Consider the following 27,574-nt stretch of genomic DNA (forward strand, 5'->3'; position numbering starts at 1 on the left):
TGTTTTGTCACTAACAAGATATTTGTCACATGACTTCAGTATCTGTTATGAACTGAGACATTAAGAGAAATATGCCATACGGTGAGAAGCAGTTGTCCTTATGGTAAACTATTCCTATCACTTTTTAATGGCAAGGGAAATGTTGTTAAGGGTGAATTGTCTGGGTCACTTTCTAAGAGATTTCAGTATAGAGAAGGGTAACTTAAACAAGAATGTTCCACCTACCTCTTGCTACAATTACTGTAATTTTTCTGCTAAGAAGAAAATGGGCACTTTTGAATGAATGGATGCTCCTGGGCCTAGGGCTGGACCTATCTGAAACATCTTGTCAAGCTTGAAAACAAAGAAACTATCAAAGATTACTAAAGATATGTCAGAAGGGTTCAAGAGTATGGAGAGGCATACACTGACAAATATATATAGCAAATTAAGCATAATAAAAGTAATTATCAAGTGAATTGAAAACATCTGAAATTTTCATGTGTGTAAGTTTGTGATGATCATGGGAGAAATTGACACTTTTGGAGATTCTAGGAAAGCAAGTCTATTTTTTTTTAAACTGATGAATCAAGAGAAAAAAGTCAGCATTAACAACATAAACAATGTGTATGTAACTGCAGTGTAGTAAAAATTAGAGACATTAAGAGAAATAGGTTAGTAGGTAGGCAGGAGCTAGATCTTGAAAGATACTGTAAGGCATAATAAGTACTTTGTATTTTATTCTAATTGCAACAGAAAGCCACAGAGTCTTTGAAGCTGATTAATGATATAAATAACAATAAAATAATGTTATTAACATTTTTAAAAAAAGAACATGAAAGAAAAGGAGATCTCATTATCTGAAAAGGGACATGGATGTTGGTATTCTGCCAAGAGTGAGAATACTGTCCCTCTCACTAGAGAATTAAATTTGATAAGGGAATGGAGCATAATCCTGTACAATATAAAATGTCCAGTTGTGACTTCATAAAATACATTTTAGTGACACAAATCAGCATGGTTGTGTTATTCATTGGGAATTTCAGATGGAAGTCTGTGTCAGGTTAAACTCAGAACTAATTCAGACTTGATGTTTCCAAGTGGATATGGTAGAAGAAGAAGATGTAACAAATTTAAGAGCTTTATAGGAGAGTGATTGTGGCACTGAACCACAAACTCTAAACTAGTTAGGGGGAGGTGAGGACATGAGTGAAAAGTCTTAAGTGGACTGTAGGTCTTGAGAAGATTGAAGAAATGTTGAAGTGAGAATACTTGAGTAAATGAGTGATAATAAAATAATTTGGTGAATTAAAGTAGAGCAGAATATAAAAAATTATAGATTTGACAGGTGTTATCATTTTTGATGGTGAAAAGTGGAATATGAACATGTAAGTACTTTCTTAGGGTGGAATAGAGGAAAAGGTAACTGATATTAACTATTTTAAGAAACTGAGGGACCAGAAATGGACCATCTACTATGTTAAGTTGAATGCTGAAATGCTGAGGTTGATAATAGTAATAATAGGTAAGGAAGAACAGTTAGATTTCTGGTAGCTGTGGTTCAGTAAGAGAAATTTATAGAGCCAAAGAGAATAAAATTCCAGGCAGGAGTTGAGGTGAATTGATTGGAAAATGATTTCTAAGGAAAATAGGGAAAAGTTATAATCAGAGAGTAAATGAGTTTAAACCACTTAACTTCATTTAATCTCAAGTTTCTCATAAACAGAGCAAGAGCAATAGGAAAAAGTATTGAGTATGACAATGGTCTTAATTTCTAGTAAATGTCAAGGAGGTATTTATGCTTTCATAGCTGTGTGCCCTAGACAGATATGTGTTTAGCCAACTACTTTGTCTCATTTTTAGTTTGAAATAACTTTCAAACTTTGAAGAATGATAAGGAAAGATATATAGTTACATACAACTTCTTAGTTGATGCAGAGTGTTTAGTCTTAACCAATTTCTTAAATATTGAAGCAGTTCATTATGTGCTTGTGATTGAGTCAGAGGCACACAAATGGAGTTATTATCATAAATGACATGAATTACATGCTATTTTTTTTTTCAAATGTTAAATAAGTCATATTTCTGGGATAAAGTTAACTTGGTCACGTGGGGATCAGGTTGATGGTGTTGTCTTGAGCACTGGCGTTGGTTTGGGGAGGTAACAGCACGGGGTAATGTAGCCAATGTTGTGGCCCACGGCAGCATCGGGATTTTTCAGCTCTAGGGGAGGTTCCCGCGTGGCTGAAGAGGACCTGTGGGGCTGTGTGGCTGGCTCTGCCCCGCATGAACTTTTCCAATGACCACATCATCGTCATCCTTAAACACGGTGCTGAAGACTACTGTGACTTTGCCCTTTTTTGACTCAAACATACATGGTCTCATCATCCCTGTAATGGATAACTGCCCTGTTATCTCCTTCCTTGCCTTCTTCTTGGAACTGGAAGTATTTCTCAAAGACAGAGACAAAACAGTTTCGTTTCAACATGCCAGCCTGATGCACGATGAAATCCTTGGATGCAGGCAGATTTTCAAGGTGATATAGCAAAGAGACATTGTATCCTGATTCTGGATTTACCAAGTAACTTCCATACACTGTCTTTAATAACTCATCAGCACCATGTGCCTGAAGTTCCTTGAAGAATTTCAAAGAAAAACTGGCCGTCACTTTTATTTTGTCTCCGTTAGGATTTGAAATATTGTCGAGACCGGCTTGACAAGCAGGGTTTCTGAAAGCGCAATACGGTGAGAGAATGGGAAACAAGACACAAGAATTCAGTGAAAAGCAAGGATCAGGGGACCAACACCGCTCCAAGGTGAAGGTGCCGAAACTGAATCCAACCAGCTTTTTTATACTTTCAGTCACAAAGGAAAGAATACGCGGGGAGCTAAGCTATAACTCATGTGGCCTTCAGGGCCAAAGAACAAAGTGATCATTAACCACTGAGTAATTAAGAAACAGTATCAATAACAAATCAATAACTCAGACTAATATTCTTATCTATAGATTTTCCACCAGATACATAAAACATGTGACTCTGAGACACCAGTTGAGAAACAGTCTGGGGTCAGTTTTCTGACCCCAGGATCATATTTAATTTTCAAGACTATGAACTGTTCCCTCTGGACTTGTTCCGAGAGTCTCGTGCCTTATGCCATCCAGTTTATCAATAACTATAAATTTCTTTTGTGGCCCTTGCAGGGGCCTGCTTTTCTTTTATTCTTCCTGTCTCCTACAAAATATGATAGAGGACTCCATCAAAATCTGCAAAAGATACTTCTACAGCTTCTGGTTTGTTCCCGGCAGCTGCATTCTCAAACTTGAGCGTGAGCGTCTCCTCAATGATGCAGTTGTTCACCTCCAGCAGGATCACGGTGGCCACTGGCCCCTGAAGCCTGAACCTGCCTGGCAAGAAGCCACCGTCGCTGCTGCCTTACGGACAAGCTTGGTCCCCACTCAGCCCCTTGCTCTAGCCAGCCACTTCCAAGAGTTAGGTTTAAATCTACTACTACTTCTCCCTTCTTTTATTTGCTCTTTGTCTGTTCTTGCATTTTAAAATTGAGTATATTTTTTCTGTTTTTACTTTTTGCTTACTGACTACAGTTATTATTTTTTTTTAATTAGTGGTTCCTTCAGGATTTACAGCATACATCTTTAACTTATCACAATCTATCTTTAAGTGTTATTATACCTCTTTACACATAAAGAATAAGAATACCTGCAATAGTATGCTCCCTTACCCAACCCCCCAGTCTTTGTGTTATCTACCTTAAACTTCTGTGTGTTTTAAATTTTATGTTGCATTCTTATTATCTTTCTAAACTGCCATTGTCTCATAAGAAGGATTTATAAGAAAAAAATCTTGTATATTTACACATGCAATTGCCACTACTCTTAAACTCTTCACTCTTTTGTGAAGATTTAATTTCTATCTGATGTAATTTTCCTTTTTTTTGAAAGATTTCCTTTAACATTTCTGATAGGTTTGTCTCCTGGTGATAAATTATTTTAGCTTCTACATAAAAAAAAAATATTTCACCTTCCATTTTATAAGATATTTTCTGGAGTTTAAATTCTATGTTGATAATTTTTATCTTTCAGTGAAGTTGTTGCTCTACCTCTTACTCCCTTGTCTTGTTTGCAATGAAAAATGTGCTACTATCCTGACCCTGACCTTTTATCTTCTTTTTATAACGCATCTTTCTTTCTTTCTCTAAATGCTTCTAGGAACTTTTCCATTATCCTCAGTTTTAAGTAATTTAATTATAATGTGTCCTGGTGCAGTTTGTTTGGTGCATGTGCTTGGGATTTATTATATCTGTAAGTTTGTAGTTTCCACTGAATTTGAAAAAGAAAATTGTCTTTTTTTTAAGATTAAAATTTTCATTTCTGTAGTTAATTTTTGTGGTTTCTTTCACTATGTGTTCAAGTTTACCAACGTTTTCTTTCTGCAATGTCTAGTTCAGTCACTCAGCAGTGTCCGACACTTTGCAACCCCATGGACTGCAGCCTGCCAGACTTCTCTGCCTGTTACCAACTCACAGAGCTCACTCAAACTCATGTCCATTGAGTCAGTGATGCCATCCAACCATTTCATCCTCTGTCGTCCCCTTCTTCTCCTGCCTGCAATCTTTCCCAGCATCAGTCTTTTCCAATGAGTCAGTTCTTCACATCAGGTGGCCACAGTATTGGAGTTTCAGCTTCAGCATCAGTCCTTCCAATGAATATTCAGGACTGATTTCCCTCAGGATGGACTGGTTGAATCTCCTTGCAGGCCAGGGGACTCTCAAGAGTCTTCTCCAACACCATAGTTCAAAAGCATCAATTCTTCAGCACTAAGCTTTCTTTATAGTCCAACTCTCACAAACATACATGACTACCAGAAAAACCATAGCTTTGGCTAGATGGACCTTTGTTGACAAAGTAATGTGTCTGCTTTTTAATATGCTGTCTAAGTTGGTCATAGCTTTTCTTCCAAGGAGCAGGCGTCTTAATTTCTTGGCTACAGGCACCATCTGCAGTGATTTTGGAGCCCCCAAAAATGAAATCTCTCACTGTTTCCAGGGCTTTCCTGGTGGCTCAGATGGTAAAGAATCTGCCTGCAATGCAGGAGACTTGAGTTTAATCCCTGGATTGGGAAGATTCCCTGAAGAAGGACATGGCAACTCATGCTAGTATTCTTGCCTGGAGAATCGCCATGGACAGAGGAGTCTGGTTGACTACCATTCATAGGGTCACAAACAGTAGGACATGACTGAGTGACTAAGCACACACTGTTTCCATTGTTTCCCCATACTATTTTCCATGAAGTGATGGGACCGGATGCCATTATCTTCATTTTCTGAATGTTGAGTTTTAAGGTAACTTTTCAGTCTCCTCTTTTACATTCATCAAGAGGCTCTTTAGTTCTTCCTCGCTTTCTGCCATAGGATAGTTTCATCTGCATATCTGAGGTTATTGATATTTCTCCCAGCAATCTTGATTCCAGCTTGTGCTTCATCCAGCCCAGCGTTTCTCATGATGTACTCTGCATATAAGTTAAATAAGCAGGGTGGCAGTATACAGCCTTGACATACTCCTTTCCCAATTTGGAACCAGTCTGTTGTTCCATGTACAGTTTTAACTGTTGCTCCTTGACCTGCATACAGATTTCTCAGGAGGCAGGTCAGGTGATCTGTGATTCCCATCTTTTTAAGAATTTTTCTGCAATGTCTAATGTTAATTTCATCCATTGTAATTTTCATCTCATATTTTGCAGTTTTCTTCTCTAGAATTACAGTGTGTCTTTTTACATACATTCTATTTCTGTACTTAAATTCTGAATAGATATAATAGAGCTGTATTAACTGTTTTAACAGCTTTGCTAATTCTAACATCCACATTAGTTCTGGGTCAGTTTAAAATGATTGATTTTTCCCTTCATTCTGCATTCTGTTTTCTACTTTGCAGGCCTGGTGATTTTGATTGGATATAAGACACTGTAAATTTTACCTTTTTCTGTGCTGGATTTTTTTTTTCTGTAATATTCTTGAGATTTGCTCTTGGATATAGTTAAGTTACTTAGAAACAGTGTGTCTTTTCAAATATTACCTTTAAGTTTTGTTTTGCATTTGCAGAGAAGTGTTAATACTGGAGTAATTATTCCCATCTACTTAGAAATGGCTCTTCTGAGTTATTTATTCAATGCTTCATGAATTAAAAGGTGTTCATTCACTGATAGAAACAGTCACTATTCCAGACCCTATGTGAACACTGACCACTATTCCTTCTAATCCTTTGGGTGATTCTTTCCCTGAGTAGCTTTTGGGTATGTACACAGTCACCACTACTCTGCTGAATACAACAGGAGAACCCTCTGCAGACCTCTGTTTTTCTTTTTTTTCTCCATACTCTGTCCTGCAAACTCTACCCACCTTGGTCTCCCTAGACTCTTAGCAATGGCTTCTCATCTCTGGCAGTCCGCTGAGCTCTGTCTGCATTTCCTGCCCTGTCTTGTGGCCTGAAAACTGCAATTTCAGAGCTATCCTCTATTGTTTTTCATTAATCAAGGGATGCAATCATTCATTGCCTGATATCAAATGTCTTAAAAACAGGCTATTATTATGACACAGGTTATTTAATATATGAAGCTATGGCTTTTCACGTGTGCGTGCTAAGTTGTTTTAGTCATGTCCAACTCTTTGTGACCCTATGAACTGTAGCCTGGCAGGCTTCTCTGCCCATGTGATTTTCCAGGCAAGAATACTAAAATGGATTGTCATGCTCTCCTCCACAGGATCTTCATGACCCAGGGAATGAACCCACATCTCTTATATCTCCTACATTGTCAAGCTGGTGGCTTTTCACATAGGATTGTAAATTAATTTTAGCCCAGTTACTTGGTATTGTTTAGAAGTAGAAGTTTCATGGATTTGTGTTTGCTTTGAATGACTATCCTTCAGTTCAGTTCAGTTCAGTCACTCAGTCGTGTCTGACTCTTTGCGACCCCATGAATTGCAGCACGTCAGGCCTTCCTGTTCATCACCAGCTCCCAGAGTTCACTCAAACTCATGTCCATCGAGTCGGTGTTGCCATCCAGCCATCTCATCCTCTGTCATTCCTTTCTCCTCCTACGCCCAATCACTCCCAGCATCAGGGTCTTTTCCAAGAGTCAACTCTTCCCATGAGGTGGCCAAAGCATTGGAGTTTCAACTTCAGCATCAGTCCTTCCAATGAACATCCTGGACTGATCTCCTTTAGGATGGATTGGTTGGATCTCCTTGCAGCCCAAGGGAGTCTCAAGAGTCTTCTCCAACACCACAGTTCAAAAGCATCAATTCTTCGGTGCTCAGCTTTCTTCACAGTCCAACTCTCATATCCACACATCTACTGGAAAAACCATAGCTTTGACTAGACGGACCTTTGTTGGCAAATTAATGTATCTGCTTTTTAATATGCTATCCAGGTTGGTCATAACTTTCCTTCCAAGCAGTAAGCGTCTTTTAATTTCTTGGCTGCAATCACCATCTGCAGTGATTTTGGAGCCCCAGAAAATAAAGTCTAACACCGCTTCCAATGTTTCCCCATCTATTTTCCATGAAGTGATGGGACCAGATGCCATGATCTTAGTTTTCTGAATGTTGAGCTTTAAGCCAACTTTTTCACTCTCCTCTTTCACTTTCATCAAGAGGCTTTTTAGTTCCTCTTCACTTTCTGCCATAAGGGTGGTGTCATCTGCATATCTGAGGTTATTGATATTTCTCCCAGGAATCTTGATTCCAGCTTGTGCTTCTTCCAGCCCAGAGTTTCTCATGATGTACTCTGGATATAAGTTAAATAAGCAGGGTGACAATATACAGCCTTGACGTACTCCTTTTCCTATTTGGAACCAGTCTGTTGGTCCATGTACAGTTCTAACTGTTGCTTCCTGACCTGCATATAGGTTTCTCAAGAGGTGGGTCAGGTGGTCTGGTATTCCCATCTTCAGAATTTTCCACAGTTTATTGTGATCCACACAGTCAAAGGCTTTGGCATAGTCAATAAAGCAGAAATAGATGTTTTTCTGGAACTCTCTTGCTTTTTCGATGATCCAGCGGATGTTGGCAATTGGATCTCTGGTTCCTCTGCCTTTTCTAAAACCAGCTTGAACATCTGGAAGTTCACGGTTCATGTATTGCTGAAACCTGGCTTGGAGAATTTTGAGCATTACTTTACGAGCGTGTGAGATGAGGGCAATTGTGCGGTAGTTTGAGCATTCTTTGGCATTGCCTTTCTTTGGGATTGAAATGAAAACTGACCTTTTCTAGTCATGTGGCCACTGTTGAGTTTTCCAAATTTGCTGGCATATTTTTTTTTTTTTTTAATTTTTTTTTAATTTTTTTATTAGTTGGAGGCTAATTACTTCACAACATTTCAGTGGGTTTTGTCATACATTGATATGAATCAGCCATAGATTTACACTTATTCCCCATCCCGATCCCCCCTCCCACCTCCCTCTTCACCCGACTCCTCTGGGTCTTCCCAGTGCACCAGGCCCGAGCACTTGTCTCATGCATCCCACCTGGGCTGGTGATCTGTTTCACCATAGATAGTATACATGCTGTTCTTTTGAAACATCCCACCCTCACATTCTCCCACAGAGTTCAAAAGTCTCTTCTGTATTTTTGTGTCTCTTTTTCTGTTTTGCATATAGGGTTATCATTACCATCTTTCTAAATTCCATATATATGTGTTAGTATGCTGTAATGTTCTTTATCTTTCTGGCTTACTTCACTCTGTATAATGGGCTCCAGTTTCATCCATCTCATTAGGACTGATTCAAATGAATTCTTTTTGACAGCTGAGTAATATTCCATGGTGTATATGTACCACAGCTTCCTTATCCATTCATCTGCTGATGGGCATCTAGGTTGCTTCCATGTCCTGGCTATTATAAACAGTGCTGCAATGAACATTGGGGTGCACGTGTCTCTTTCAGATCTGGTTTCCTCAGTGTGTATGCCCAAAAGTGGGATTGCTGGGTCATATGGCAGTTCTATTTCCAGTTTTTTAAGGAATCTCCACACTGTTTTCCATAGTGGCTGTATATTGAGTGCAGCACTTTCACCACTTAATCTTTCAGGATTCGAAATAGCTCAACTGGAATTCCATCACCTCCACTAGCTTTGTTCATAGTGATGCTTTCTAAGGCCCACCTGACTTCACATTCCAGGATGTTTGGCTCTAGGTTAGTGATCACACCATCATGATTATCTGGGTAGTGAAGAACTTTTTTGTACAGTCCTTCTATGTATTCTTGCCACCTCCTCTTAATATCTTCTGCTTCTGTTAGATCCATACAATTTAGAGGTGACTATCCTTAAGTTGACCCATTTCCATTTTCTTTTTACATTTGAGAATTATGGGATAGAAATGAAGAAATAGAACTCTATTTATACATTCTGAAAAATCTTTGTGTTATCAAATAAAAAATTATAAAAAAAGATGTATTATTTACTCAAAATGGGTATATAGGAAAAATATTGCTTTGCCAATCACCATAGCTAAAAAGAGACAGGATTTTATTTTTGTTTCTTTGCCTGTTTTAAGGGATGCGTCATCCTTCAGGATTGGTGGGGTGATCTAACATAGGATATGCCAGATCAACAGAATATGTACATTTTAAGCTTTAGAAAATCACTCTCTTCTTTAATTTTTTTAACTTAGAGTTTTATATAAAATAATTTCTTCTCATACACTTCCCTGTTGCCTGCTCTTCATACTCTGAAAGCATAAGCATTTTTCCATCTTGATTCATGTCATTACATGTACATCCATTTGATAATTCATGGAACAATCTATTCAATTAGTTTCTAAACTTCTTTAACTTTAATGGTCTCCAAATCATCCTATATCAGGATCTTGGTTATACTCTTGACATTACTATGTCTTGATAATATTATTATTATGCAATACCCCCAAAATCTTAAATCAATTCCATTTCTCTCCAAATGTTATTTTTCCCTTATTGCATTCCACTTGCCTTCCATTTTATTTTTTTTCCAGTTAATATTCTACAATTTATTAAAGTAATCAATTCTTTATAACATTCTAATTTCTTCTGACTGATTCTATTCCAGGAATAATTTGGAGAAACATCATTCCTACATGAACTCACCATTTAGTTTCTCCACACCTGCCCTTATGAAGCTAACCATTGATGTGAAAATAATATACAATTAATATAGAGGTCAGGAAAAATTTATGACTGCCACACTAAAAAAGAATCTACATATTGCCCAATAATCCTCCACATTCCACTAGTAATCACCATCTTAAGTGATCCATATAGACTATTTCAATTGCCTTGTGCCTCAGAGCACCCACATTTCTTCCTTAGTCTCTCTACATTTCAATATCTTACCATTTATTTCTTGCTATTTATAGATATTTGTAAGCAAATATTTTGTTTTTATTTGATGAATGGAAAATGTTGTCTCCATATAGTGTCTTTAAATTCTCATACTCCATTTAACCCTTTCAGACACATTCCAGTGTGGCTTCAATCCTCTACTTACTGAAAAGCTTCTTTACTATCACAAATGACCCATGTCTCCAAATAATGCATTTCTAATTCTTCAATTTCCTCAAAATCTCCTTGGTAGTCAAATGTGTTGTTAACTTTCTTCTTGTAGCTGCACTCACTCACACACTCCTGGAGTTATATTCCTACCTCACTGGCTTCTCCTGAAATCATTTTCTTTATCCTTTATCATATGTAAAAAACTGTTGACTTTTCTTATGGTTCTTCTTTTTGTCTCTAGGATCTTTCCATAGACAATCTTATTTAAGTCCAGGACTTTAGCTGGCTACCATACTATTCATAAGCTCTTCTTATCTATTTTTTTTAATGATACATAGAGAAACTTAAAACATCAGAAATATCTTTGATTCTTTGATTTCTCACTTTATCTTATCTCCCAAATGTAACTCATTTTTAAGTTTGATATATTCTACATTAAAACACATCTTTAATCAGATCTCTGTTTTACAGTGAAGTCGTGCAGCATCATAATTAAGAGTGTGGACTGTGATATAAAGCTTCCTGATGCCCATTCTCTTCTATCACTAGTAGCATGATCTGTGGGAAGTAATAACTCCTCCAAGCTGTATCTTCTCATCATAAGAACTCATACATAAAATGTTTAGCATGTGCTGACATATACTCTTAACAAATATTAATTCAAAATGAATTTAAATATAAAACACAAAACTGTAAAACTCCTAGAGGATAGATAGGAGACAATCAAGATGACCTTGAATATGGCAATCACTTTTTAGATATAACAGCAAAGACACAATTCATGAAATAAATAACTGATAAGCTGGACTTCATTTAATTTTAAAAATTGTGCTATGTGAAATACCTATCAAGAGAATGAAATGGCAAGCCACAGAATGAGAGAAAACATTTCCCAAAGACACATCTGATCAAAAACAAATATTTAAAATATACAAAGAACACTTAGAAGTCAATAACAAAGAAGGAAAAATACTATATGATTAAACAATGAGCCAAAAATCCCAAGAGACACCTCACCAACAAGATATAAAGATAGAAAATAAGCATATATAAAGCTATTCCACATCATATACCACCAGAGAAATGCAATTTAAAAAAATTAGATGCCATTGAACACCTATTATGATTGCTAAAATCTGGAACACTGATAACTCCAAACACTAGCAAGGATTTGGAGCAAGAGGAACACTCATTATTGCTGGTAAGAATGCAAGATGGGTCAGCCACTTTGGAAGGCAGTTTGGCAGTTTTTTACTAAGCTAAGCATAAGATTCAACATTTATTCTCTGTGATATTTACCAAAAAGTAGTTCAGAACTTAACAACAACAACAAAAAAAAAAAAACTGCACTAAGATGTTTATAGCAACTTTGTTTACAATTGCCAAAACTTAAAAGCAACCAAGATATCCTCCAGTAATTGAGTGGATGAATAAATTGCAGTATATCCAGAAAGAAGAATATTAGTAAGACATGAGCGATCAAGCCATGAAAATACAGGGAGGAAACTTAAATACACTTTACTAAGTGAAAGAAGCCAATCTGAAAAAGCTACATACTATCTAACTATATGACATTCTGGAAAAGAAAAAAAAAATTGAAGACAGTAAAAAGATCAGTGGATTCCTAGGGTAAGAGGCTAGAAAGAGGAATAGGCAGAACAGAGGACTTTTAAGGCAGAAAAATTTTTTTTATACCATACCATAATGATGGACACATATCATCATACATTTGTTCAAATTCATAGGATGTATAACCTAAGGTAAACTAGGGTTTACCAAGAGTAAAACCAAAGGTAAGCTATGGTCTTTGAATGACTGTAATGTATTAATGTACCTCATCCTTGGTTAAAAAATATATATATATTTTGGTGAGTGATGTTGATAATAGGGGAGGCTATGCATATGAGGGGGCAAGAGACATAAGAATGAACTTGGTACTTTTGTCTCAACTTTGTTGTAAACCTGGAGCTGTTTGAAAAAAAAAAAAAATCAAAAAATAAACTTCACAAACCTCAGAGGATAATGAATATCCAGGATGGTATGTGGCACATCATAGAGTTTCTATAAAGGTTAGTTATTATAATTATTGTTGTCACTGTTAATTTTATCAACCATGCTCAATACTGCAATCCTAGTTTATGTCAATAAAAGTTATGTTCTGCAGTATCATTTAACTGACTTCTCTCCTTTCAATTTTGCACCTTTTCTATATATACTTATCTAGTAGGCAGTAGGAATGAGCTTTTAAAATGTAAATTGGAATCACATTATTCTTCTAATTTAAAATCCTCTGTGCTATCCTTTTTCACTTAGATTGATTTTGAAAATACTTATGTTCTGTGATGCCAAATATGATCTGGTCCCTGACAATTTTCCAACTTGAAAACTTGCTACTCTTCATCATGTTTCATTCATACCACTTAGCTGAAAGAGGTTTCTCTTCCTAAATGATATCCCAACCTTTCTCCTATCTGCCCTTCTTTCCCCTGGCCCTCCCCATCCCCCTGACCCATGACATTTTATCTTTCTGGAATACCCCTTCAAATCACTCTTCACTTCATCTATTTCTTTCAAACTTCAGATTGCAACTTAAATAACACTTCCTCAGACAGACCTTCTCTGACCACAGTCAATCTTAAAAATCTCATTAAAATTTTTTAAACTTAATTTTGTTTAATTAATTAATTAGACTGTGCAGGCTCTTCAGTGCTGTGCAGACTCTTCTCTAGTTGTGATGAGCGGGGGCCACTCGCCAGTTGCAGTGCCCAGGAAGCTTCTCCTGTTGCAGAGCACGGGTTATAGAGCGGGTGGGTTTCAGTAGTTGAAGCATGCGGGCTCAGCATTTTCATTTCCCGGGCTCTAGAGCACATGCTCAACAGTTGTGATGCAATGACTTAGTTGCTCCACAGCAGGTAGGATTTTCCCAGAACAGGGATCAAACCTGTGTTTCCTGCATTGGCAGGCAAATTCTTTACCACTGAGCCACCAGGGAAACCGCTCATTCTTTACCCTTACAAAAATTTCTGTTTTTTTCTGGACCATATCATAGTTTCTAATTAAATCTTAACATATGTATTACTTGCATATTGCCTGTTCCCCACATGACTCCATGATGGTTATGTCTATGACCATGTTGTTAATCACAGTGTACTAAGAGACTTGTGTAAAACATAGGAAATGGTCCAAATCTAATAAAATATTGGTTAAATAAATAAACACTCAAAGAATTAACTGAAAGGATATGCATTTTGATTAACTATTAAGGATGAAAATTAGGAACTGCATATTTTCAAAGTGCTTATAAAATATTAATTTAGCTAATACTTACTGACTACCAAGTATCTACCAGGCTATTAAGTTAATGTATATTTCTCAAAAAAAATCTATAAAATCAACACAATTATATCCATTTTTCTGATTTTAAAAAAATTGTTCAATTGGATTATGTAACATGTCAAATTACCCAATTTGTAACGAACAAAGTCTCAGATCTATGATGTTCCAGGATCTTACTACAATACAGCATGGCTATCAATACAGATTAGACATTGTGCATTCAAAATTGCTAATTTATCAGAAAATTACCTCAGAAACCGAGGTACACAGAGACAAAATGCCTTTCCAAATGCTATAGAATTAACGAACAAGAGAGAAGGCCTCTGGACTTCCATCCTAAGTGTCTTTATCTCCCGTGTTGAAATACAAAGAGCAGCTAAAACAATAGTCAATCATTTCAGAAAATCTTAATAACTTATCTTGTTCCAGCAGGAGGTCTACAAATAATTTGCACCATTGTTAAAGAGTTTTCTTCTTTCCTTAGAGGGATTATGCCTCTTCAGTGCTTCAGGTTTTTAAAAGGTGTTATATTAGCCTTTGCAATTTGACACTTTTGAAGCACAAGGAAAAAAAATCCAGCATATTGCAAGAAATATGTGTTCTAATCAATGATTACTTTTTGGGTCTTTTAAATTTTCATCATAACATATTTTCATTATATTCTAGAAAAATATATTATTAAACAGAAGTTTTTAAGATATTCAGACTTTCGCATCATTGGTAAACTTGAAAGCTATTCTAAAAGCAGAATGAAGTTGGAGATGGAGATGGGAGGGCGGTTCAGATGGGAGGGCGGTTCAATAGGGAGGGGTTATATGTATACCTGTGCAGATTCATGTTGAAGTTTGACAGAAAACAACAAAATTCTGCAAAGCATTTATCCTTCAATTAAAAAATAAATAAATTAAGAAAAAATAGAAGCAGGATGACAGCAAGAAGCAAGACAGAATAATCATTGAAAGATAATCAACCAGTTTTTACAAGATATCATGTCTGTCTACCTAGCATATTTATATTGTTCTGAAAAGATGATTATTATCATATTTATTATAATATGATATATATTATACCTAACATATCAGGAATGTTTTATGTTTTAACAAAAGGATTTAGACCCAACAGCAACAAAAGAATGTCAATAATAACACTTCTCATAAATAGATAATTTTATTTTAAAAAAAAAAGGTTGCGAGCACTGTGCTCTGATCATCTTTTTCATGCTCCATCTCATTTAATCTTCGCAATAACTTATTATTAAAAAGAAAATACCTTTGTCATTCCATTTCACTCATAAGAAAATTGCACTTCGGGGACTTTAATTAACACCTATGACTTCCTTGCTGGTAATGAAAGAAGTGTCATTCTGACCTAGATCTCCTTGGATCCCAAGTCCATCAACTTATCCAACACAATAAAGTTGAACACTAAAATGATACTTTTGGAAAGGGTAATATTTCTCAACACTGTTAGAATATGCTTCAGAAGTTCCCCAGTGTGTCGTGAAGGGTTAAGAATCATTAACCTACACCAATAGCTTCTTAAGAACTTGCAAATAGGAACAAAGCAAATTATACACATTTCCTCCAAATTGAGTAAACACAGTTCTGTATATACTGGATCAAAAAATGATTGAGATATACATGCATGGCCGCTGAAGTGGGTTGGAAGGAAGCAGTGTTTCAAGCAGAAAGTGAGTCACGGAGAGAAGAAAAGAAAGGGGGACTTTGTTATAATGAGTGTAACTCAATGTGATTAAAGCTTATAGTGTGAAGGTGTACCTAGTTAACCTCCCTCACCTGATAACCTTAGCAAAATCATTGTCGTTTCTTCTCAGGGATCCATATCATTCAATTTCCCTTTCTGTGAAGTAATTCTTACCTTGAAATAATAAATCTTACACCATGGGATCAATGTGAGAATTGGGTATATCAAATGTAGTGTTATTTAAGCAGGAACTTAATATATAACAGTTCAATTGCTGGATGAAAGGGTAGATGAGAGGATGTGGTAAAATGAACTTCACAGGTAGGCATGAGGAAAAGTGAGGGGGGCAAAGAATATTTTGTTATATTTGAAGTTTCAAATATATTCTGAATATGATTTTTATTTCAAAAAAAAAAAAAAACAAGATTCTAACCACACAAAAGAATTTATAGTGAAAAACCAATGTATGGCCACATTTGAGTTATAAATAAATCACCGTTCTGTTCCTATGTTGCCAGATTCAGAAAATCTACTGAAGTAGATTGCATGCTCTGTTTCCGTGATTCAGGGAGACTACAGAATCAGGGAAACAGAGCATGCAATTTATTTCAGTAACCCACACATGAAGTTATTAGTCAGCACTGTGCCCCACTATCCCATGCCTCAAGAAAAGCCAAAGATTTAGGGATGGAAAGGAGAGGACTGTAGTTGATATTTAGGAGGTTAGAGGGATAAGTTATGGTGAACAACTGGATATGGGTATACAATCAGCATCTGACAAATCTAGGTTTCTACTTTAGACATTATTTAACCAGATAATGGTTGGGAGCTTGGGAGAAGGGAATTGAGTTAAGTTTTGCCCATTTGGGGATTATAAAACAGGAAAAAACTAGTTGGCATGAACAGGAAGCTGCTACATATTTATAGTAAGAATACCACTTTTATTTTGAAAAGAAGCATTTATGATCAAAGAGCAAAAGGTCTCATTTCCTACTAATGCTCCTCAGTATATAATAAATGCAAAGACAAGTTCCACCAGTAATATAATTCCAAATAAATGGGATAAAAAATGAAATCATGCTGATTGTGTTCATATTAAACATGTTTACCTAAATCCTCTATTACTTTCCTAGAAACTAAGAAAGCTTCAAGGAGATCCAACCAGTCCATCCTAAAGGAAATCAGTCCTGGGTGTTAATTGGAAAGACTGATGCTGAAGCTGAAACTCCAATACTTTGGCCACCTCATGCAAAGAGTTGACTCATTGGAAAAGACCCTGATGCTGGGAGGGATTGGGGGGCAGGAGGAAATGGGTATGACAGAGGATGAGATGGCTGGATAGCATCACTGACTTGATGGACGTGAGTTTGAGTAAACTCCGGGAGTTGGTGATGGACAGGGAGGCCTGGCGTGCTGCGATTCATGGGGGTGCAAAGAGTCGGACACGACTGAGTGACTGAACTGAACTGAACTGGACTGGAGAAAGTTGCAAAGTTAAAAACAGGATTTTATTAATGTAGATAAAGGCTATGTTTTGCTTTGCTTTGATGATGTAGCAAACACCTGTAATCCTTGAACTACACCATGACACAGGCAACTAACTCTGCTAAATATACAAAGAGCTGATTCATTCATGTGTTTCATAAAATATTCATGAATTTTAATCTTTGTTCATAATGAAGCTTTTCCAAGAACAATAGGAATACACTTAATTCCAAAATTAAAATGACACAATCTGGGATACAATTTTATACTATGTTTACACTGAATAAAAGTAACCTCAATATCTAGAATCCTAGAGACTCTGACATGTAAGATTTGAGAAGTTACATGTTCTCAAGCTAAACGAATAACTGATATAAAAAGGTAAGGGAAAGGTTTTAAGTTCTTCTCTACAATGAAAACTCTATGTTGTAAATAGCAGAAAATCAAATGAAAACCAGTTTAAGGAATAATGTGAAGTGAAAAGTGAAAGTGTTAGTCACTCAGTTGTGTCTAACTCTTTGTGACCCCATGAACTGTAGCCTCTGTCCATGGAATTCTCCAGGCAAGAATATCGGAGTGGGTTGCCATTCCCTTCTTCAGGGGATCTTCCTGACCCAGGGATTGAACCTGGATCTCTGCATTGCAGGCAGTTTCTTTACCGTCTGAGCAACCAGGAAAGAAACTCATGCAATTCAACTCTAGAAAGTTGGATGTGACTTTGAGAGTGGCTAAGTTCAGAATTGCCTCAGTTAGCTTTTGGTTGAGTATCTGCCATTCCTTAATGTTGCTCATTTGCCCCAGATTTCTTCAACTTTACAATAACGTCAACATACCAAGTGGACAGGAGAGTGGACAGGACAGGAGATTTCCTTTAGAAAATTGGTTCTCATTAGCTTTGATTGGCTTCACTTGGATTCATGACCCTCCCTAAAGAAATGTTTATAGCAAGAAAAATGAAACGTGTTGACTGGTTTTCTCAAATTACATCTTCCGACTCTGGTGACCAGAAATGAGGCTGACTTCATCCAAAACATATGAGCTGAGGTTGAAGTAGTTATGATGTTTCACAAAATAAACTGATGACTGTTGATAGGTGCAGAGAGTGTTGATGCTGCACTTCAAAATTAGTAAATTTCTAATCGGTATAAAAAACTTACAAATTTTCTGGCCCATATCAAGAAAACAAAAATCTTAATCAATATATATTAGATAGTTCTCTGGAATTCTAGACGCACTGAATTTTTCAAGTTACTATAATGTACAAGCAATGACAATAAAAACCTAAAGGATTTATTTATATGACTAGGTAATTATTCATGATATATGTATCAAATAAGAGCCAAAAAAGTTCACCTGTAAGATATTCTATTTTCAGTGATCAGATTGACAATTTTTAGAAGATACTGTTAATTAGTCAGGGTGGAATGACATAAATCTCAAGTACAGCTTGGAAAATGAAAATTTCTATGAAATTTCTGAGCAACTATCAATGTAAATCAAGATCCTCAATATGGCATAATGCTTAAAAATTGGAAGCAATATAAATTTCAAATAATGTTTAGATATTTTATGATACTTTCAAGTGATTTTTAATATTCATACTATGGGATCACATCAAATGTTTTGAAAACTATGTCACTATGTGGGAAAATGCTTATCACACAATGTGAAATTAAATACCAGAGAATTTTTCACATGTAAGATATATATATGTGAAATATAATATAAATGTGTATGTATGTATGTATATATATAAAACATATATTACACACATTTGTATTCACATACACATCAAGAATTGTACAAAACAATAATTGTGGTTTTCTTTGAACTTCCCTAGTGGCTTAGCAGTGAAGAATCTGTCTGCCAATGCAGGAGATGTGGTTTTAACCCCTGGGTCAGGAAGATTCCCTGGAGAAAGAAATGGTAATTCATTCCAGTATTCTTGCCTGAAAAATCCCATTGACAGAAGTACCTAGAAGGCTACAGTACATGGGTTCACAAAGAGTCAGACATGACTGAGCACTTATGCACACACATATCATATATTCTTTATATTTCAAATATCCTTCAAGAAATACAATTTGTTTTTTTAATTCAGAAAGTTACTTTTATTTTATACTAGAGTATAGCTGATTAACAATGCTGTGTCAGTTTCAGATATATAGCAAAGTGATACATGTGTCTATTCTTTTTCAAATTATTTTCCCATTTAGGTTCTTCTATAATATTGAGCAGAATTACCTGTGCTATACAGTGGGAACTTATTGGTTATCCATTTTACATACAGCAGTGTGAACATGTCAATTATAACTTAAATCATAATCGTATCTCCTTCCTATACTATTGATTCAATTCAGGTGATCATCATCTCTTCTCTGTCATTACAATATTCAAATTAGTTTTCTCCCTGCCTCTTTGCCTCATATGCATTATCTTGAGCTTTGACGTTTATTGTTCTAAAACATATATTTGACTGTAATCGTTCCATATTTTAAGATATTCAAGGTTTTCTGGTACTGACTATATCAATAATCTTTAACATTTTATGAATAGTCTTTCACAAGCTGCCCTCAGGACTTATCCAGTTTCATATTCTGCTCCTGTCTATTCATGACTTATAATACTTCTTTGGCTCCAGTGCTCCAACATGCTTGGAAAGTTACATACTCTTTCATGATTCTGGGTAATGGCTTATGCCATTCTAGACCCTAAAATGTCTTTTATTTTCTTTCCCCTTCCCAGTTGCCAAAGCCTCACTAAAATGTTTTCTACTCTATTAAAATCTCCCCTGATTCTCCAGAGAGGTAGACTTAGTCTATCTTCCTGTATCTCCCTTGCACAGAAAACCATTTGGTAAATGAATAAGTAAATAAACACATGAGTACTTTAATTAGTCTGAAAGAAGTCACAAAAGGTTTTGAAATCCTAAAGGAATTGTATTCATAATTCTTCTGAGAACTTAAATAAGCTGCCATTAGAATACAATTCCTCTTAGTATGTCACACTTCTTTCTTCTACTTTAGCTTCAATGACATCTGCTCTCTCAGATCTTTCATTTCCTCTTTGTTGATTGATATTCAGTAGTTTCTGTTATATCCCACACCTCCACCCACAGATGCACCTCAAAATATATACTCCTCTACCTATGCTTTCCTCTAAGGGAGTTATATAATTCCAGCTTATTTATAAAGCCATATTGTGTGGATTTACAACTTCAATTTTAGCTTTAAACTCATATTTAAGTTTTTATTTAATAAATATATATTAGTTCAACATGTGAAACTATTCCTACAACTGAACTCACCATTATTCATTTTGTTTTAGACATCATCTTTAGCAATAAAGGCTAGAGGTCTCAAAAATCTTTCTTTCTTAGTTCTTTATCTCATACCAGTAATCCTCATTTTAATTGATGTCATCCATATATTATCATTTTCTACATATCATTTCAAATCTCTCTTCCTAGTACCTAATTCAAGTTTCTATTTCTCTAGTTTATACAGTTAAAATGTATCTTGCTTGTTCTTGTTTCCCAAACTTTTCTAAACTATATTTATCTATATGTATTATTTTACATATAGAGAGGAATTTTATGCTAATAGTTAAAGAACATAGATTTTGAGTTAGATAATCCTAACTTTGATCTTTTTTTCAATCACTCAAGGTAATCTTTGGAACAACACTTAGCTACTTTAAACTTCAATATTGTCTCTCAAATGTAGATAATAAAACTTGCCTCTCAATTTGTAAAAGGAAAATTTTAATTGCATGATGTTTTAGATGTAAGGGCTCAATCCTTTTCATCAAATATATGAAGATGGCTATGTATTTTTTACTGTAAAACTAATGAATAGTGGAGCATTGAAAAGGAAAATTAGCCCTATTTCCATATCATGTTCAAGATCAATTTTGAAATTACAAAATCTTTAATAGATTTGGGATTGAAATGTGGCTTTTATTATTATTATGATCATATTGTAAAGTGTGACTTGTATTTGTGGCCATGGAGGTATCCTAAATTTGGATCCCAGAACTGAACAGACTTAAACACCTGGTCCCAAGTAATACTAAGTGGGAGAGGTCTCCACATAGAAGCAAAACACACTTCCTGTAAAATTTATGGCACAGAGGAAAGAAGAATGCATACTCCCATGAATATCTCACTTCTAGGATCACAGAGACAGATGTAATTGGGCTACATATGCTGTTTTTTCTTTGTAAATTCACCAGGCAGATCTGATATCTCCTCTGCCCCTTGAAAGAAGTGAGTGAGCAGGTGAAGAAAGAGGATAGGAAAAAGTACATAAAGGGAAACCTTTGGAGTGGGGAAAAACAGTCCCTTCATAAGGATGACAAAGCCCTTACTATATGCTGAGTCTAACAGATGCCCAACAAATGGTAACTTCTTTTATAGATTTATCTTCAAAAATAAATTTTACTTTTAAAATTTATTTGTTTATTTTTGACTGTGCTGGGTCTTTGTTGCTGCCAGGTTTTTCTCTAATTGTGGCGAGCAGCGGCTACTCTCTAGTTGCGGGGCATGAACTTATTGCAGTGGCATTTTTGTTGCAAAGCATGGGCTCCAGGTGCTCAGGCTTCAGCAGGTGGGCTCAGTATTTGTGGCTCTCTGGCTCTAGAGCACAGGCTCAATAACTGTGGGACACGGGCTTAGTTGCTCTGAGGCATGTGGGATCTCCCCAGACTAGTGATGGAACCCGTGTATCCTGCACAGGCAGGCGGATTTTTTTCCCACTGAACCACCAGGGAAGCCCCTATTTTACCATTTTAATAAAAAGTTTCAGTTATCCCAGAGAACTTTAAAGGGAAAAAACCAAACAGATAAACTTCCTATTTATGTTACTCAATGCCTTCTGTATTTGGAGAACCTCAAACTTTTTCTGGCTTCATCTCTTCTCACATTCTTTCACACACATTATCATTCCAAGGCAGCTTGCTCAAGTCCATATTCGAGGCTTTTTTTTTTTTTTTTTTTTGCATTATTTCTTTAGCCTAACATGCTTTTTAAGGGCTTCCCAGGTGGCTCAGTGGTAAAGAATCCACCTGCCAATGCAGGGGATGCAGGTTCAATTCCCAGGTTAGAAGGATCCTGGGAGAAGGAAATGGCAACCCACTGCAGTATTCTTGCCTGGAGAATCCCATGGACAGAGGATCCTGGTGGGCTACAGTCCATGGGGTCACAAAGAGTCAGACACAACTGAGCACAAAAATGAAAGCATGTTATTTATTCTTCAGACCTTCAATTAAATGTTAATTCTCCTTTTCTTTTGTCCAGAGTATGATCCTATACCTTTATTTAGTATCTACTCTGTCCTTAAGGATATTACTTATTCAGCAAATCTCCCTTCCTTCTAAATTTTAAATCACTTGAGAATTGAGTCTAAATTTCACATGTACTTTCATTTACCACTTCTACTACCCCCATCAACCAGGTATCACCATCATCACAACAAACAGCATAGAGGGAGTGCTTAATATATGTTCAGCTAAATGAATTCACATTCACAAGTGAGTTCACCTGTATTTCTACTCCCAGATCATCCATGTGTTGAAAATTATTAAATACAACTGGTGCAAGTGTTTGCTATGGGCTTCCGTGATCGCTCAGTCATAAAGAATCCACCTGCAATGCTGGAGACCCAGGAGACACAGGCTTGATCCCTGGGTTGGGAAGACCCCTTGGAGGAGGAAATCGCAACCTACTCCAGTATTCTTGCCTGAAAAATATCATGGACAGAGGAACCTGGCAGGCTACAGTCCAAAAGATAGCAAAGAGTCAGACACGACTGAGCAAGTGAGCAAATGAGCAAGTGCTTGCTATACCAAATAGTGGGTAGTAAAATTAGTTTTTATAAAAACTCTTGCTTGTCAACAAGTGGTACCAGATTTTTAAAATTACTTCTTTTTGCACTGATATGGCAGTTCCCATAACTTTGGCCTTTGAAAGGAGGAGTCATATGCTATTTGGAAAGTCAAAGGGTAGATTTTTATGAATTTGTATTTTCTTCCCAGAGAGATGCTGTAGAAATTTTATTAGCTCTATTCCCTCAAGTCTCAAAGTTAGTAAAATCTAAATTCCTATTCCCCCTATGGAGTAATATCACCATATAGCTGTAGTCACTATAAATGAAAGTCTGTGTAATTTACTTTATTTAGAAAGTATTCTTAAAAGTAATAGAAACTATCTGGCTATCCATTACCTTATTCACTTACAACAGCCAGATTTATGAAATTGTAGGCTCAAGATTGCCTATATGTTATGAGTAATCAGGATTGAGGTGGGAGGCGACATGGGAAAACACACTCTGCTAGCATACTGTTTTGAACAACACTGTTTCTTTAGTTTTCACAGCAATATTTAAGATGGGTAGTATGGAATTGGAAACTCCCATAGGAAAAAAAAAAAATCCCTGTGATAATTCAAATATACTCAATTAGCTCCCACCCTTGGCTTAACCCATGTTTTCTCCCACACCCCCCACCCCCGGTTGTTTATTATTATTATTATTATTATTATTATTAGTTGGAGGCTAATTACTTTATAATATTGTAGTGGTTTTTGCCATATATTGACATGAATCACCCATTGGTTTACGTGTGTTCCCCATCCTAAACCCCCCTCCCACCTCCCTCCCCATCCCGTCCCTCTGGGTCATCCCAGTGCACCAGCCCCAAACACTTGTCTCATGCATCCAACCTGGACTGGTGATCTGTTTCACACTTGATAATATACATGTTTCAATGCTGTTCTCTCAGATCATCCCACCCTCGCCTTCTCCCATAGAATCCAGAAGTCTGTTCTATATATCTGTGTCTCTTTTTCTGTCTTGCATATAGGGTTATCGTTACCATCTTTCTAAATTCCATATATATGCATTAGTATATTGTATTGGTGTTTATCTTTCTGGCTTACTTCACTCTGTATAATGGGCTTCAGTTTCATCCATCTCATTAGAATGGTTCAAATGTATTTTTTTAATGGCTGAGTAATATTCCATTGTGTATATTTACTGCAGCTCCCTTATCCATTCATCTGCTGATGGGCATCTAGGTTGCTTCCATGTTCTGGCTATTATAAACAGTGCTGCGATGAACATTGGGATACACGTGTCTCTTTCAGTTCTGGTTTCCTCGGTGTGTATACCCAGGAGTGGGATTGCTGGGTCATATGGCAGTTCTATTTCCAGTTTTTTTAAGGAATCTCCACACTGTTTTCCATAGCGGCTGTACTAGTTTGCATTCCCACCAACAGTGTAAGAGGGTTCCCTTTTCTCCACACCCTCTCCAGCATTTATTGCTTGTAGACTTTTTGATAGCAGCCATCCTGACTGGCGTGTAATGGTACCTCATTGTGGTTTTGATTTGCATTTCTCTAATAATGAGTGATGTTGAGCATCTTTTCATGTGTTTGTTAGCCATCTGTATGTCTTCTTTGGAGAAATGTCTGTTTAGTTCTTTGGCCCATTTTCTGATTGGGTCATTTATTTTTCTGAAATTGAGCTGCAGGAGTTGCTTGTATATTTTAGAGATTAATCCTCTGTCTGTTTCTTCATTTGCTATTATTTTCTCCCATTCTGAAGACTGTATTTCCACCTTGCTTATAGTTTCCTTTGTTGTGCAAAAGCTTTTTAAGTTTAATTAGGTCCCATTTGTTTAGTTTTGCTTTTATTTCCAATTTTCTGGGAGGTGGGTCATAGAGGATCTTGCTGTGATTTATGTCAGAGAGTGTTTTGCCTATGTTCTCCTCTAGGAGTTTTATAGTTTCTGGTCTTACATTTAGATCTTTAATCCATTTTGAGTTTATTTTTGTGTATGGTATTAGAAAGTGTTCTAGTTTCATTCTTTTACAAGTGGTTGACCAGTTTTCCCAGCACCACTTGTTAAAGAGGTTGTCCTTTTTCCATTATACATCCTTGCCTCCTTTGTCGAAGATAAGGTGTCCATAGGTACGTGGATTTATCTCTGGACTTTCTATTTTGTTCCATTGATCTATATTTCTGTCTTTGTGCCAATGCCATACTGTCTTGATGACTGTGGCTTTATAGTAGAGCCTGAAGTCAGGCAGGTTGATTCTTCCAGTTCCATTCTTCTTTCTCAAGATTGCTTTGGCTATTTGAGGTCTTTGTGTATTTCCATACAAATTGTGAAATTATTTGTTCTAGTTCTGTGAAAAATACTGTTGGCAGCTTGATAGGGGTTGCATTAAATCTATAGGTTGCTTTGGATAGTATACTCATTTTCACAATATTGATTCTTTCAATCCATGAACACGGTATATTTCTCCATCTATTTGTGTCCTCTTTGATTTCTTTCACCAGTGTTTTATAGTTTTCTATGTATAGGTTTTTTGTTTCTTTAGATAGATATACTCCTAAGTATTTTATTCTTTTTGTTGCAATGGTGAATGATATTGTTTCCTTAATATCTCTTTCTGTTTTCTCATTTTTAGTGTATAGGAATGCAAGGGATTTCTGTGTGTTAATATTATATCCTGCAACTTTACTGTATTCATTGATCAGCTCTAGTAATTTTCTGGTAGAGTCTTTAGGGTTTTCTATGTAGAGGATCATGTCATCTGCAAACAGTGAGAGTTTCACTTCTTTTCCTATCTGGATTCCTTTTACTTCTTTTTCTGCTCTGATTGCTGTGGCCCAAACTTCCGACACTATGTTGAATAGTAGTGGTGAGAGTGGGCACCCTTGTCTTGTTCCTGATTTCAGGGGAAATGCTTTCAATTTTTCACCATTGAGGATAATGTTTGCTGTGGGTTGGTCATATATAGCTTTTATTATGTTGAGGTATGTTCCTTCTATTCCTGCTTTCTGGAGAGTTTTTATCATAAATTTAACCCATGTTTTCAAAAAGGAGAGGGCTTATGGTCTCCTCTTCTGTTGGAAAGGGAACAATGGGTTTAGAATTGATGGTTGCATAATTGTTTGGCATTTTCTCAGTGCATCATCAATTACATGCAAGTTGATTTTTATTGTTTTTTGTGCCTTATACAATAGTACATATTGAATGAGAAAACATTGTTTATCTTTAATCAGGTTACTAAAACCATATATATTTACTTGGTAGAATTTTTGAGCATCATTTATTGCATGTGGCAGGGTTTATTGAGTTACCATGTCAGGGTCACACCTACAGAAGTGGAATTATCCCCTTTTCCAAACTTCAGTTCAGATATAAAACTGAATATGGTACACTCTCATGCATGCACACCAAGGGGATGTAAAAAAGTCTATTACTCATACAATGAGCCTTTTGGGGAAGCAGGTGGATCACAAGCAGCTCTGAAAATGTCTTGACAAACAGGAAAAGCAGACCAGCTTGGGGTTTTTATGGTGGTTTGAGTTTGGGACTAGAGTTATGCATCCTACATGGCATATAGTTGAAATTTCTGCCCAAACCAAATGCAGAAGAAAGCAAGCAAGCTTTCTTTTCAGTTTTCTCAGATGTGAGGCAAAAGGTGAAGAGGGAGAGGTGGAACTTTAAAGCTGTCAGCAGTTAAATTCCAAAAACTCAGACAGATTGTTACATGGTATCATTTTACACACTAGGAGATTTTATATAAAGCTCTGAGAGGTAACTGGGCTTTCCTGGTGACTCAGATGGTAAAGAATCCACCTGCAATGTGGGAGACCTGTGTTTGATTCCTGTGTCAGGAAGATCCCCTGGAGAAAGGACTGGCAACCCATTCCAGTATTCTTGTCTGGAGAATTCCATGGACAGAGGAGCCTGGTGGGTGGGCTTCAGTTCTTGGGTCACAAACTGTCAGACACGACTGAGCAACTAATACTTTCACTTTTCTAAGTGATAGCTAGTTCAGGTGTACAAAACTCATTAATTGTCAGAATCAGAACTCATATCATAGGGCAATTTCAAACGACTTGTTTGTTTTTTTTTTTCCTATCATGTCTACACTGCTCTTCTCAGAAAAAAAAGTAAAATGATTAAAAATAAATCTGTGTTGCTTGTATATTTCAATTTGAAAATGTTTCCTAAAGCTTTCTGTAATTTAACTAGATCTAAGGAATAAATACAGCTGAAATATCTTCACTCCTTCTTATAGACACTTTTTGTCAGATCAGGACCTGCTTTTGGAAATCACTGTCATCTAAATAGTAGAATATTTTGATTTGTGATTGTAAAACCCTAGGAATATAGTTCCTTCTTCACCTGCCCAAATAAAACAGTTTCTACCAGTTGTGCTCACTACTATTAGAGGGAGATTAAACCTATTTGTGAGATTAGTTTCACTTGTTCAGAAATAAGAGGGGTTCAGGTCAGAGTCCACTGGGGTTACATTGCCTGCTTTTAGTTTATTTGTTTAGCTTTTGACTCCTAATGCTTAGATGTTTATTCTGGTTCTTGCCTGTATAAAACCCTTATCTCCTACCTCCTAAGCCTAATATGACTGCCTTTCCTTTATCTATCATGTGCTTTAAAGTTAATGATTGGAGCACTAATGCTTCCAGGTCTCTGTTCTATATCACACCCTACACATC

The 27,574-nt window shown here is 36.3% G+C and overlaps 1 pseudogene; it reads right to left on the reverse strand.

Moving 5' to 3' along the window:
- Nucleotides 1–2,084: 2,084 nt before the first annotated feature.
- Nucleotides 2,085–27,574, reverse strand: part of LOC122676780 — a 31,333-nt pseudogene continuing 5,843 nt past the window's right edge.

The sequence above is a fragment of the Cervus elaphus genome, chromosome 20 (genome assembly GCF_910594005.1).
Source record: "Cervus elaphus chromosome 20, mCerEla1.1, whole genome shotgun sequence".
Taxonomy (NCBI): domain Eukaryota; kingdom Metazoa; phylum Chordata; class Mammalia; order Artiodactyla; family Cervidae; genus Cervus; species Cervus elaphus.